Source organism: Leopardus geoffroyi, chromosome A1 (assembly GCF_018350155.1).
Source record: "Leopardus geoffroyi isolate Oge1 chromosome A1, O.geoffroyi_Oge1_pat1.0, whole genome shotgun sequence".
Classification (NCBI taxonomy): domain Eukaryota; kingdom Metazoa; phylum Chordata; class Mammalia; order Carnivora; family Felidae; genus Leopardus; species Leopardus geoffroyi.
The window spans coordinates 14,589,554-14,605,266 of record NC_059326.1 but is presented as its reverse complement, the minus strand read 5'-3'; positions in this window follow the sequence as shown (position 1 = coordinate 14,605,266).

Sequence of the window (15,713 nt, the reverse complement as noted above, 5' to 3'; positions counted from 1 at the left end):
AGCAGTGGAGGGGCAAGGTGCAGTTTTAAGTAAGGCAGTCAAGGTCACTCAGAAGGTCTGAGCAAAGACGGAAACAGCTGAGGGAGGGGTTATGCAGATATCTGTGCACAGTAAGAGTCTGCCTGGTATGTTCAAGATATGAGAAGTGCGTTGTGGTGGAGAGAGCAAAAGGGAAAGGAGAAAAGAGATGCAATCTGAGAGGTAAGGAGGAGGAGTGAAGTGTGGATGACTCTGTAGGTCATTTTTTGTGTTTGAGTGAGCCGGGGAGCTTCATGAGCAGGGGAGCTCCACGATGTATTTTAATGCCTTACCAGGGTCACTCTGCTGCTGTGTTGAGAAGGCATAACGGCAAGAAGACCAAAGGAAAGACTCTTGTGCTGATCCCGCTGAAAGATGATGGTGGTTTGCACTAGGACGGTAGTAATGACTCTGGTGAGGCTCAGATTCTGGGTACACCTTGAAGGTATGGGTCAAAGGGTATCCAGAGAGGTTGGATGTGGGCTCTGACAACCAAAGATGACTCCAAAGTTTTGTCCTCAACAATTGGAAGGATGGAGTTGCCCTTCGTTGTGGTCGTGGCTATAGGTAAAGGAGGTTTGGCAAATGGATGGACATCAGGACTTCATATTTTTTAAATAGCCAAGATTAATTTTTGTCTATTAAATATCCAAGTACATTTTAACCTTCTTCTCTCAATTAAAATGTCATGCATATCATGCTTGTCATTTAGTATTCTTTTACAACAGCTTTTAAAATAGTTGTATATTGGGGCGCCTGGGTGGCGCAGTCGGTTAAGCGTCCGACTTCAGCCAGGTCACGATCTCGCGGTCCGTGAGTTCGAGCCCCGCATCAGGCTCTGGGCTGATGGCTCAGAGCCTGGAGCCTGTTTCTGATTCTGTGTCTCCCTCTCTCTCTGCCCCTCCCCCGTTCATGCTCTGTCTCTCTCTGTCCCAAAAATAAATAAACGTTGAAAAAAATAAACAAATAAAATAAAATAGTTGTATATTATTCCTTTTATGGATGGATCATGATTTTTTAAACTATCACCTACTGATAAACACTTAGGTGTTTCCGATATTTTGTGAATACAAGCAAGTGTTCGTGAATATCCTCACAGCAAAATCTTTGTGCAGATCCACCATTTTCCTAGTATAAATTTTTCAAATTGGAACTGCTGTTGTATTGAGTTTACATATTTTTAATATGTTTGATACATTGTGGTAAAATTTTTCTCCAAAAAAGTACCAATTTATGTTCCCACCATAATAAATGACTTTTCTTATTTGGTTTTAAGTGCATGTTTAAGTGTATTTTTTAAGTTTATTCATTTATGTTGAAAGAGACAGAGACAGCTCAAGTGGGGGGATGGGAAAAGAGAGAGGGAGAAAGAGAATCCCAAGCAGGTTCTGCACTGTCAGCATGGAGCCCGATATGGGGCTCTAACTCACAAAGCTGTGAGGTCATGACCTGAGCCGAAACCAAGAGTCAGACGCTTAACGAACTGGGCCACCCAGGTGCCCCTGTGTGCATTTTTTAAATTCAGAGATTCAGCTCAGAGAACATATTTCATGAGATGAAAATAATTTTACTCTAAATCCAACAAACATTTATCAAACCTACTATCTCCCAGAGGTATGTTCTATGACTTCACAGGCATAACCTTACTGAAGTCTCACAACTGCGGTAAAAAGCTATTAAGAAATGAGCCTAGAGGAGTGCCTGGGTGGCTCAGTTGGTTAAGCATCCGACTTCGGCTCAGGTCACGATCTCATGGTTTATGGGTTCAAGCCCCGCGTCGGGCTCTGTGCTGACAGCTCAGAGCATGGAGCCTGTTTCAGATTCTGTGTCTCCCTCTCTCTGACCCTCCCCCGCTCATGCTCTGTCTCTCTCTCTCTCTCTCTCTCTGTCAAAAATAAATAAAGGTTAAAAAAAAAAAAAAAAAAAAAAAAAGAAATGAGCCCAGATTCAAAAGGCCAGCAAGTGACATCAGGTTATGAACCGCAGATCCAGTGGTTTATGTCCTGAAAGGGCAGCCACAAACCTAAATGCACGTGGATCCACTGAGAGTCACAAAACACCCTTAGGGCACAGTGGCTGTCAAGAACAAAGATTAAAGAAACAAACACACGAAACCCCAACAAGAGCCCCTTCACTTCCGGCGGTGGGGGGGGGGGGCGGGTGGAGGGGCGACACATCAACATGCAAAACATCAGAGTGTGAATAATAAGGAGAAGGTCAAGACAGGAGAAAAGGCTCGTTTTGTGAGCTCGGACAAGTAAATGTTGTTGAACCAGAAAGAAATGAGCAGTTCAGGGAGCTAAAAAGAAAGCCCAAACATTCCCTCAAAGGAAAGAAACAACAGCTTAAAGCCATCTTAGTTCCATTGCCTTCCCACAATTGTAGAGAAGAGAAGAAACAAAACAAGTTGGCCAGAAAATACACGTGATGCCATGAAAGGAAATTATGTTACCCAGGCCATAAACACTAGGTCAAGGAGGCTGGGTGATTAAATTGCCAGGGCTTAATCCCCCAGGTGGGAGGCATCCAAGAGGAAGAAGGAGGTGGGTGATAGGTGTGAAAATAAAGCATTGCGCTTTAAAGTAAAGGCATTTTCAGAAGGCCTTCAAAGGGCAAATGGTAACAACAATATGATAAGAGCGACCTTACGTTGATATCGCCAGCCATTTCAGACCTAGGAAATGCTATAGGCTGGGCAAAAAGAGTGATGAAACGAGAGAAATGTGCTACTGCGTGGTAAACATTGAGGAGTAACTCTGAGAGAGGCAGATAGCGATCATCAAGACGGTTACAAATTTCCCTGTGCCACATAGGACACCCAGTGAGCTGTGTGGTCAGGTGCAGGCCGGACCGGATAAGGACGGGCTCTGTCTGATGGTCCTCTGGGACCTAGGGTTCTAACCTCTCTACTGTGCTTTCTCGATGTTTGCAGACTGGTGTGGATGCAGCCTGCCCCTGCTTCCGTTCTTACTGGACATGAGGCCCGGCACTGATAACACGGCTACCTTCAGGCCTTGTGATTTCCTTCTTCCTTTCTGGTAGTAATGCTCAGCCTTGAATCTCAGGTGTTTAAGTCTTCTTAGCCCAGCAGAGTACTCAAGTGGCAATTAGGCATTGTTGCTTTTTTTAAATTGAAGTGACATTCACATAACACAAACTTAACCACTTTACCGTGTTCAATTCGGTGGCATTTAGTACATTCACAGTGTTATCCAACCACCACCCCTATCGAGTTCCAAAATGGCAAGTAGCTTTTGGGGTTAGTAGCTATAATAACATTGGGCTCTCATGAGCCCTAGCTATGTGCATTAGATAAGTTTGTATACTAACGTGTGTTGACTTAATACAGGTATATAATGCCTGCACTCAGAATGTGAGCCAGATACTTGCTCGGGTCTGGTAAAACACACTGGGTGTTTGTTCATTTGTTGCTATTATTTTCAGAGGCTTACCATTGAGGCAGGCCTTATAAATGAGGTAGGGAAAGGTAGAACAAAACATTACTGTACTTCATTCTTTTTTTTACAGCTTAAAATAAAAAAGGAATGCTAATTATTTGAATGTTTTCTAGTGTATTCTAAACCCCTGAAAGTAGGGACCATCTTATTTGTCTTTGTATTCTTAATACCCAGCACAGCAATGTTCACGTTTTCAGGTCAATTCACACCCACACACCTCTGTATACTGTATACTGGACTCTGTATACTGGACTTCGGCTTAGGTCATGATCTCACAGTTTGTGGGTTCAACCACAACGTCAGGCTCTGTGCTGACAGCAGACCTGCTTCAGATTCTTGCTCTCTCTCTGCCCCTCCCCTGCTCGAACTCTCTCTGTCTCTGCCAAAATAAATAAACTAACTTAATAAATAAAATAAAATAAAATAAAATAAAATAAAAAACAAACAAGAATCCACATTTTAAACCACAAAATGAATATTTTCCAGTGTAGCCACAGTCATGTAGTTACAGTTTACTCAGGGAGTAGCACAACACATTGGGTTTTGTTTGCAGTTGGGTTTTAGGTTGATTTTCTTTGCTTTCGCTTTAGTGTTGTTTTTGTTTTGTTTTGTTTTGTTTTGTTTTTTTACCACAGCACACATGCGTTAGATGGGTCCATGGCCTTCTGTCCTGATATGGCAGAGGCACAGAATCCATAGACTTTCAAGGCCCCATCTACCAAATTGGAAGAAAAATGTCAAAGTGTAGGCACCAAACCTGGGCCTGGAAATGTCATAGTGAGACAGATCCTCCTCATCCTGCCGAGTGTGGCTGCTGATACGAGTAAGGAGACTCTGTTCCTCCAGGTCAGTGACACCCGGGGCCCCACTCCTCTGGGAGTGCCCCAGGTCAGCACTCCTCTGGGTTGGGGGAGAGAAGGGAAAATGGACAGTGATACGCCACTGCACTCGGCCATTAGGCTGATAGCTGGCAGCAGGCTTCTGGCTCACCAAAAGACAATTCTGACCTGGCCTTAGCCCTGCCCCTCTAGCCCTTGCCATTGTGGTGGCCACGCCCAGTGCCATTGCTCGGGTTGTTCTGCTTATTCGGGAAGTCAAATTCTGGGAATAAATAATAGGAAATGATGAAGAGAGCTATGCTTACTCTCACATGTATGTGAAAAAAGACCCAGAGTAGCCCCATCTCCCAGCTGAATGCTTTTTGCCAGGTCATCCTCCCACAAGTAGAATTATCTGGACTCGCCTTCCCAGTTGTCCTGTGAGTCTCTGTCTATTACACACCAAGCACACATTTGGAGAGAAGGATCAACAAATGCTCCCTCCAGTGGGGTAATCTTGAGCTCCTGCCTCAGAACACTGGATCCATGTCGCAAGCATTTCCTCACAACCCTGTCCCAGGAGCTGTTTCCACGTCTGGACTCAAACTCTGAATATTACTCCCAGATCTGAGGATGATTTTCAGACGGTGGAATGCCAAAGGCATGACTGAATTCAGTCTCTCCTTTCCCCATCATCTCCTCAATGTTAGAAACATAACAAGTCCTTTTCTTAGCCCGTTACAACAATGGTAACATCTTTACACAATGGTAAAAATGCTTCTTATATAGAATGAATCGACCTGACAAAATATGAAATGTGCACAATGATGTGCAGCCACTGACCGGAAGACTAGAAATTTAGGAGATATTTTTACAAAGGACTTCTAAGTGGGGCAGTTAATAGGAACCCACATACCCAGAAGACAGGAGATAAATTGAATACAAGTCATGGGAGTATGGATGTTCTAGTCATATAGACCTGAGTTCAAGTGCAAGCGCTGCTACTTGCCAGCTGCAAGAACTTGGGCAAATTACTTTAATCCCCAACTTCAGATCCCTCTTTGGTAAAAGCGAGGTAGTAATTCCACCTTGTAAGGCTCTTGAGAATTCAATAAGGTAATGTGATGCTTTCCTTAGCCTACTGCATAGAGCAATCAGCCAGGAGCTATTAAAAATAAAGGGGTGCCTGGATGGCTCTTTCAGTTAAGCCACTGACCAGCTCAGGTCATGATCTCACGGTTGGTGAGTTCGAGCCCTATGTCAGGCTCCATGCTGACAGCTCAGAGCCTGGAGCCCGTTTCAGATTCTGTGTCTCCCTCTCTCTCTGCCCCTCCCCCGCTCACACTCTGTGTCTCTCTTCTTCAAAAATAAATAAACATTAAAAAAGTTTTTTTAAATACTTTTAATTTAAATTAATTTTTAATGTAAAAATGTTAATTTTAAATAAATTAATTTAAAGTTTTAAATAAATGCCTAGCTTCCTATAGTGAATTGAATAATTCCCCCCACCCCGCCCCCCAGAATTTATGTCTCTGTGGAAACTCAGAATGTGACCTTATTCAGAAAAAAGGGTCCTTGCAGGTATAATTAAGGCAAGGATCAAGATGAGATCATCCTGGATTAGGGTAGACCCCAAATCTAATAAGAATGTTCTTATAAGAGACAAAGAAGAAGACACAGAAAAACATAGGAAATAAGTCCATGTGAAGACAGAAGCAGAGATTGGAGTGATGTGTCTACAAGCCAGAAAATGTCCAAAATTGCCACCAGAAGCTGGGAGGAAGGCAGAGAAGGGATGATTCCTGTAAGCCTCCCAGGGGAGCCAACCCCGCTGATACCTTAATCTTGGACTTCCAGCCTCCAGAACGCTGAAAGAATACATCTCTGCTGTTGTAAGCCTCCAAGTTCCCACAGCCCTAGGAAACCTAGAGACCCTGATTTAATTGTAGTCTTGTTTTTAAATATTTTTTAAAGTGTATTTATTTATTTTGAAAGAGAGAGAGAGACAGAGCATGTGTGTGCACGTGAGTGGGAGAGGGGCAGAGAGAGAGAGAGAGAGAGAGAGAGAGAGAGAGAGACTCCCAAGCAGGCTCCACGCCATTAGCACAGTGCCCGAAGTGGGCTCGATCTCATGAACCTCGAGATGATGGCCTGAGCCTAGATCGAGAGTCAGACACTTAACCGACTGAGCCACGCAGGCGCCCCTAATTGTAGTCTTTAACCATGTGCAGGGTGCTTGCCACGGGTCAACAATTGTTCCAGGTCTGTAATGGCTACAATACCATAGCCACTAGCCCCACGTGCCTATTGAGCACTTGAAATGTGGCTGGTGTGAACCGAGATATACTCTACGTGTAAAATAGTGGATTTCAAAGACTCTGCACAAAAAGAGAAGTAATGAGGTGGCTGGGTGGCTCCCCTCTTGATTTCGGCTCAGGTCATGATCTCACGGGTCGAGATTCGAGCCCCATGTCAGGCTCTGTGCTGACGGCTTGGAGCCTGCTTGGGATTCCCTGTCTCCCTCTCTCTCTGCCCCTTCCCGTGCATGCTCTGTCTCTCTCTTTTTTTCTCTCTCAAAATAAATAAACATCAAAAATAAAAGTAAAGTAAAATGTCTCATTAATAGTTTTATATTGATTACCTGTTGAAATAGTATTTTAGATACATTGAGTTAAATGATAAAAGTATGGATGTATTTGTCTATATAAATTAAAATTAATTTCACTTGTTTCTCCTCACTTTTTTAATGTAGGTACTGAAGGGACGCCTGGGTGGTTTAGTCAGTAAAGCGTCTGACTCCTGATTTTGGCTCAGGTCATGATCTCACAGTTGTGAGATCGAGCCCCACTTTGGGCTCCGTGCTGAGAGCACAGAGCCTGCTTGGGATTTTCTCACTCTCTCTCTCTCTGCCCTTCCCTGCTCGCACTCACTCTCTCAAAATAAATCAATAAACTTTAAAAATAAATAAATAAATAAATAAATAAATACAGCTACTAGAATAAATTTTAAATCCCACATGTGACCCAAATTGTATTTCTTTTGGACAGTGCCATTCTAGGCGCTGGGGTTACACTGATGAACAAAGTCCCTACCCTCAGGGGCCTCACATTCTAGCACTTTCCCCTGGGTCAGGGGAGTGGGGAGCGGTCAGGGACGACGTCCCTGTGGGGTATGTGGTGCACCTGACTGGGCCTATAGGACATTTTCTCAGCACCAGCTGCCTTGAGCTTCCAAACCCCACTTCAGGAAGCCTCAGGCGACACCCCCTCAGTAGGGGTCTTCACCTCGTTACAGGGTCCATTCCCCATTAACAGCCCTAGCACCAAACCCAAGCAAGATGGCAGTCACTAATCCAGACGTCCTTCCTGTCTCCTGCTGGCGGGATGGGTGCCTGGGAGCAGACTGAGGTATGGCATCGGCTTCATAACCTCTGCAGGGCCTGCTTTTATCCCAGCCAGTAAAAATTGACGACAGAGTGATTGCCCACTTGATTTGCTTACGAGTTACACGAAAATTTTAAGGAAAGAGAAGGACAGGTAGTTCTTGTGTTTTAGCATCGTTTTCGCAATTTCCCTCTAGAATTTACCGGAAAGAAGTTCTACCTCAAATGTGAGGTTAGCTGGGATAAATCAGGGGAATAGGGTGAGGTAGTTACGTCATCTGCAAATATAGATCATTTTACTCCTTCCTTTCCATTCTGGGATGTCTTTATTTCATTTACTTCCCTAGTTTTCCTGGCTAGAACCTCCAGTACTTGCTGAATACATACTTAGGCCAGGCACTGTGTTAGTGTTTTTACATGCTTCATTTCATTGCATTCTTCAAACAACCCTATGAAGTAAGTGGCAGGCACTATCAACCACATTTAAGGGACAGTTACCTTGGCCTTCAAAGGGTTAAATGATCTACTCAGGTTACCCAGCTAGTCAGTAACTCAACCTGGGATCTGAACCTGCATCTGTTTGACTCCACAGCCCAGGGTCTTAAATTACACTCTCCGGGTTGCCAAACTTAAGCTTCCTCTCAGCCAGGAAGGGTTCCTCCGACCTTTCAAGGGGAGACAGGGCCGGCAGGGCCCCTGATGCCTTTCCAGCTGGACGGGAGGCCCAAACTGTTAGATTGCCAAGATGGCGCCTCAAGTGTGACCATCCCGGGCCTCAGTATCCCGACATGCTCCACCCTCCACAGCATGAGCAGTGTTTATAAGAACAAGAAGGAAGAGGGAGGAGAAGGTGAACCCCAGAGAGAAGGAGCTGAGGGCAGAGCTGGCTCCCTGTCAAATGCAGTAAAGACAGAAGGATGTGGACACACAAAGTGACTATTCTCTTTCCGAGTCATACTGACTCAGTCCTAGTAGCAGAGGACTGGTGGGCAGTGCTTTGTCCCTAAGCGTTATGGAGAAAATAATACATGTCCATGTAGCTAAATTCCAAAAATCAATATTTCTATAGTAGGAAAGTTAACTCATATCCACTCTTATACATATGAGTCACTTAATCCTTTCGGTAGCCTTGTCGGTGAAGCAGCTTTAGCAACCCACGTTGAAGAAGAGGCAGCTGAGGGTCACAGACCTAGGTTTATTATTTGCAGATGCCACACAGTTAGCAAGCAGTAAAGTGAGCTTGGCTAACGTTTCCACTTTCACCCTGAGCTGTAAGATTCGGGCCTCTGACTCCCCAGAGAAGGAGGACATGTGGGTCCTCGCAGTGGAGTTTGGCACAGTCATCTTCAAACTGAGGAATGCGACGCATCTCCCTGCAACCCCTGTAACCAAGTCTTTCCATCTGGTCCCTGCATGCGGATACTTTCAAGGAAATCAATCTCTGACTCCTCAACTTCCATGAATTCTCTCTGCTAAAAACTGATTAAGAACAAGCCCATGTTTTCCCCCTTTGTCATTTCACCTGCCACAATACTCCTTCTTCTATTTTTTTTAAAATTTTTTTTTTAACGTTTATTTATTTTTGAGACAGAGAGAGACAAAGCATGAATGGGGGAGGGTCAGAGAGAGGGAGACACAGAATCTGAAACAGGCTCCAGGCTCTGAGCTGTCAGCACAGAGCCCGACGCGGGGCTCGAACTCACGGACCGAGAGATCATGAACTGAGCCGAAGTCAGCCACTTAACCGACTGAGCCACCCGGGCGCCCCACTCCTTCTCCTATTTTTATAAGAAACACAAAACCAAAAACAAACCACCACAACAGAAACGTCCTTGGTTGTGTATTGTCCCAGGTTTAGAAACCTGCAGGGCACCAAAGACAGGAACAAGTCAAAATGCCAAAAACTGCCTTTCATCTCATTAAGACATATGTCCAGTAAAAAATTCTAGTTTTATGCTTATGGTTATTTTTTAAAATTTGTGAAATATTTATATGGTTGTAGTCAATTGCTTATTAAATAATTATAATAATATCTCAATCCAGAAAAAAATTTTAAATTTTATAAATTTAAAAATACACAAATACACACACACACACATTTATCACAGAATCCCATTGAAGAGTAATGGTAAAAGGCAGGCACAAAGATCTAATGCAATCTGGTGGGTCTTAAAAGGAACTAGAAGGGAAATACAAGCGTTTGTACTTCTGTTTTTAAATACATGTTGGGAGGGTATTAAACTATCCAACGGGACACATTTAAAAGAGTTAATGGATTATATCTTGAATTGTCAACTGTTACAATATGCCAGAAGTTACATCCTTTACAATCACATAAGCTTATGATCAAAACGTCTATAGGTCATTGCGTTAGCATAGTCTCATTCTCTGAAAACTGGTCGTCTATGAAAAATATCCGACTGACTGGTAACCATACACAGCCAACCCTTACCTATTCTGCACAGAGAGAGTGTGGAGAGAGAAGAGGGAGAGTGGCCTCATGTTTCCCGAGACCACACCGAAAATTCCCCACCCCCCAGCAGAGAGAGCACCCAGGCTGTGGGTCCCCCCCACTGCTGCGTTGTGCTCTTACCAGGTGGCTTTGGAGCCTAATCCCATCAAGGCTGGGAATGCAGTCATTGTGTCCTTACTTTCTTACATTGTCAGCTCTACCAGGGTCACTACAGAGCGCCCTGCAAATAATAATGCCTCACAGGTGTATGGCAATGGATTCCCTCCTGACTGTTTGCAAAGATCTTTGAAGGACCCAATACTCTATGAATGCGAAGCGTTCTCTTTATTATTCTACTCCATTAGGCGTGTTTTCTTTTGTTCTCTACAAGCACTGGGCTTTCACTTCTGGAATATTGAATTTCATTTGCTTCTTCTCTCCTTCCCCAGGCTACTGAAATTGGTTGCTATCTTCGTCTGCTCACCCCACCCCCTGTTCTTCTCCTGGTCATGGTGAATTTGGATCCGTAAAAGCCTTGTATCACCATCAATTATTTTTGTTAATAAAAGATAATATTGGTCTTGGCACCAAGGCTTGTCAGAAAATGCTCCCTTTTGCTTTCCCTGAATGAACAACTTGCTCCTAATTATAGACTTCTTCTCTGTTGCTTTCTCAGTCTGAGTTCAGTCTGGTGTGAACATCTTTTCCCCGGCCTTTCTGGTTCATGCTCTGGGCCTTACGTAGAATGACTGCCTGCCTCGTCATTTCTTCTTATCTGATTCTGATGACACGTTAGAAATACTTGTTGTGGTAAACCTACTGAGCCCGGCTCTTTATTAGTCTACCATTAGCATGGGGCTCCCAGGTGGCCGGTCACCTTAGATTTTTGAGGAGGACCCAGGATTTCCACTGAGACTGGGTCAGGCATGGGGGTCAATATTAGCCTCTCGTTTCGTTGGGGGAGAGACGCGTTCTAGGAAGCAGGGCAGCGTATTGGCAGGACACGGGCCTGGGCTTTGGACGCTGGCTACTTCACATGCCAATGGTACGCCCTTGGGGGCCAGACCTCCCTGAACCCCAATGTCCCTATTTGGAAAATGGGGAGCATAACTCCTACCTTATGAGACTTAACCAAGACAATGCTTGTAAAACACCCAATTTAGTGCCTGGTACCTAGAAAGTGCCTAACAAATGGAAGCTAGCCTTCGGACAGTGCATCCGACTGAAGAGCCATGTCTTAGAAGGGTTCCCGTTCCAGTTAGTGAAAACTATTCATTTAAGTCTTTCTTCAACCAGATGCCATGACCTCATATTTTACTAGTGCCACTTTTTGTTATGTTTAAAATTCTCAACTGGAAGTCTTTTATATCCCTTTCTCTAACTTGCATAATGAGTTTCTGTGGACCTCAAAAATTAAAGTAGCATTTGCTTTCTTTTAACCGCTCTAAGCAAAATCATTTGTTTTATTTCTGCAGTGTGAGTCTCTCTTTCAAAGGCTAGATTTCGCCGATTCCCTCTGGGGTTTCCTTTCATCAGCGCATTCCCGGAGTCCCCAGCCTTTAGAAATCACAGGATGCACCAGCCATCCTGCGCGTATTCAATTTTCCGAAGGCGGCCGAAAGAGCTCAGCCTCAGAGCTTGGTGCTTCTCAGCTTTCAGCTTTGGTTTCTCTCAGCCTGAGGACCGCTTGGACGCGGGCCTAAGAACATAGTCACACAATGTCAGAGTATTAGTATTAAGTGGGCGATGCCCCTCTTCCTGCCTCGCGGCCTCATTTAGAAAAACACGAGAAAATAAATCTAATCTCCTCACGGTTCCCTTGCGCTGCACCACAGCCGGCCTGTTATATGATTTCAAATTACTTATTAGAAATATTCCTGTGGGTATCATGTTGAGGATTACTTTTCCAAGGTTATTATAGTGCCCGTATCGTTAGGAAAATGAGGTGTAATTCTACCTGCTGTCTCATTCCAAAGGCTTCTTCTACCTTTGGACGAAAACCAACTTCCAAGTCAAGGAGCCGGGACATTTATCTTCTGTTTCACCCTCGCTTTCCGTCACCTTTCGGATGACAGGCTGAGGGTGGGAAAAAGGCCTTTCTCAAACCATTTGCTTCTAATAATAGCGTGCGGGCTTATCTCTTGTTTCAAAAGAGCTGATGTGACACCCGGAGGGAGCTTAGCGTTCGAAAAGGCCAAAAGTTTTGCGCTTGTGCTCATTGGTGAGCACAAAACAAGGACAACGCTTGTGGGACGAATTTGAGGCCATGCAGCGGGGATAGTGGTGCCAGGGACTCTTTATGGGATGCCACCTGGAGAACCAAATTCCTGAGTGACCTTGGGCAAGTCACTTCACCTCTCTGAATCAAGATAGCCTTCCTCGGATCTATGGGTGTGTGACTGCCACATGCATGTATCAGTTACCTGCATCTTGGCTTCACCTGAGGCAAATCTTTCAACTCCATTGACAGCCACTCACCGTTTAATTATTTTCCGAGATGACAGCTCCCTCTTCCGCAGGAAACGCTAACGTTTTAATTCCTCACTTCACTGACGTGTAGGTCTCTTGTACTCTGTGCCGGCTCTGTCTGCAGCATTCATCGCTGCCGGGAAGGCCCTCGCAACATAAATTAGGCTGCCATTTTTGCTCCAGGGACATTTGAGAGGGCAGTGCAGCTTTTCCTGAAACCTTTCAGAGCCTGCAAGAGAGCCCCGCTTCCCGCCCGGGTTTTATTGAGGTATAAACAAGAGAAGAGATGGGAAAGGCCATCTCTTTCTGGCACCTTCCTTAGAAGGTTCCTCGCTTTGCTTTGCCGGAAGGGAATGTCCACAAAACTTAAAAGCGTTGGATTTGATGGGGAGCACAGACCCATTTCCAAACCCAACACCAGTGAGCTTTGAACAGCCTTTTCTTCTCCCTGTGCAGAAAATCGAGGGTGGACTTCATTTGCAGTCACACGTTTTTGTCTTTTGAAATACACATTTTTGTCCTTTGAACTTGAAAGACGTACTGGCTCTCTTGGGTACGCAAACATGGCTGATTTTGACCTGTCCAAAACGAATAAATCACCTCCTGAAAAGCTTTTGGAGAACCCGGAGAGATCAACCACATTTGTTTCACTTTTGTGACTATGCCTCCTCAGCTAAAACAAAGTACGGACATTATGCAATTATTTAGGGGAAATTCGGGACCTTTGGGACAGTCAATCATATAATTCGGGCAAAAGTGGATTTGGGGCCCTGACATTTGCAGATAATTGTGCAACCCTCAGCTGTGTGAGCTGGTCCTGGGAGACCTCACACCTTCGATTTGCCCCTTTTCTCCCATTCTGCTTCACTTTGTGCCTCTTGATTAGCAATAAAATGAATAAATCACACAGACCCGGCTTGGCTCTTGTGAGATAGGTACGCTAAGAGAAACGAATACAAAAACTGTAAAATACCAAACTAAAGGTGTCCTCCCCGACATCATTTCTCATTTAAAGAGAGAGAGAGAGGGAGAGAGAGAGACTCGTTCAGCAAACATGAGCCTAGAAACTAAGGCTCAGCCCAGATGTTATTAAGTATAAATATTTATAAGACCCATAAAGATCCTGGCTAAGCTCAATTTTGCCTTAATGTGGCAAATGTTTCAAATTCGGCTCTTTCACTGTTTGAAGCCTTTAGAAGGCAGGATACAGTAGAAAACGCATTACTGCTGCTGAGAGCAGGGGAGTTTCTCTTTTATGTTTTATGACCAGTTTTTCATTGGGGGGTATTGCTTTTCTCAGGAATCACTTCTCGAAGCCTGTCTTTTCCAAGAAGCCAGAAGAAAGTATGTTTGCTGTAGCCGTGTATTTGAGGGGCACTGAGTAAGGCCCCCACATGGTGAAACGTGCATCCTCGATGTGAACGGGTGAAAGGAAGCCAGGTTGCCTTTGTTCTTTCCCCATTTCAGTTATCGTGAAACATCTAGCCAGATCCTAAAAGCCTCACTGTAGCTGTCCATTCAATGGGTATATGACTGTTAGAAGAGGCAAAGTACTGTTTGCTCATGTTTTTAAACCCTTAATTTGGTTAACTACTGTGTGCTTTTTTGAAGAGAAATTTTGAGCCACACTCTGAAAACAGTTGCTTTGGTAACTTTTAGAGGCACAGAAGCTGTGATTTTGTAATGAAACGGTTTAAGACTACATGATCGTTTGGGCTCCAGATTCTTGAACAGGGCTCAGTGTATGAAATCATTCTTATTTTTAACCCATGTGTTTTATGGTAAGAAAAAAATCATCTGCCCACATGTCTTGTCCACCTATGAACCATGCAATACCTTGCCATCTAAAACCCCTTTGGTTAAACACGACTCACTAAGATAACACATAACCACCTGCTGCAAAAATGGGTGATTCATTTGTGTATGGAGATGAAAGGAACCTTGAGCTCCCCCTCACTCCCAGAGAATACGTCCTAATCTGTGAAATAATTCCTGCTTCATTGGGAAAGTCTCGATGCTCTTTCAGCCAACTGGCAGCAGCCTGGGTTCGGACCCCACCTCCCCCAGGTTGTGATAGGAGGCCATCCTGTTGCCGAGAGCTCAGGAATGGAGGTCTGTGCTCTTCTCCAGCACCTGACTTCCGCAGTTTCTCAGCAAGTTCTCCAGGCATGCTCATGCCAGCCCCACCCGGTTCCCCAGTTCCATCCTTACCGCTCAGCCCTTTTTGGCTACTGAACTTGACAATTAATGCTGGCCCTGGGTGCACTGATCTCCTCAGTGGAGGCTTTCATCTGCTGGATGCATCTGGTAAATGCTCCACGGTGCTTACCTGGATTCCCTGATTAACGTAGATGTAAAGATTTTATCAAGGCTCCTGGCGGCTGGACTTCAAGATGTAATCACAAAATCAATCCACATAGACTAACTGGGCACAGACTCACTAAGAAGACATCCCACAGTGTCAGGCACTTAATTAAGGCACTGTGGCTCCTCAGCCCCCGATTGATTCTTTTCTTTGCCTAACGGGTGGTGCTGCTTCTCCAGGTGGCCATGCCATTCTCTGCTGGAGACCACCGGGCTTTCAGAGCCTTGAAGTTCTCAGGAAGACCACCAGGGGGCACCTGTGCATCATCCCATTCCCCAGGGAATGGACCAGCTGGGTCCCACAAGATCCCTCTTGCAACCCCGCAGCTCCCTGGGCCTGTAACATCTACTCTGCTGCATTTTGTGTGCTGAGCTCCATGATTCCTCTCTCAGCTTCAGACATCTAGTGAGGACAAGCACAGGCTCCTCTCTTCCCCTCTCTCTCCCATGACACTCTGCACCTTGGTGGGCAGTAGAGCAGAGGTATTGTCCAACCCCCTGGGCGTTCAGCCTGCTGCTCTGACCCAGGTCGGCTTGCTTGACATCGACGTTTCCTATCGGAAATTCAGACACTTCAGAAATAGAGGTGATTAACAACGTAAGCACCTTGTGAAAAGTAAGTAGCACAGATCAGAGACGATCAGTTTACGGCCTCTTGATGACACTGAGCTCCGTCTGCGCAGCCATTGCCTGGCCTTGGTTCGTCAGGCTCATCTGGCGTGATTTTAGCACATTATCATTTAATTCTGCAA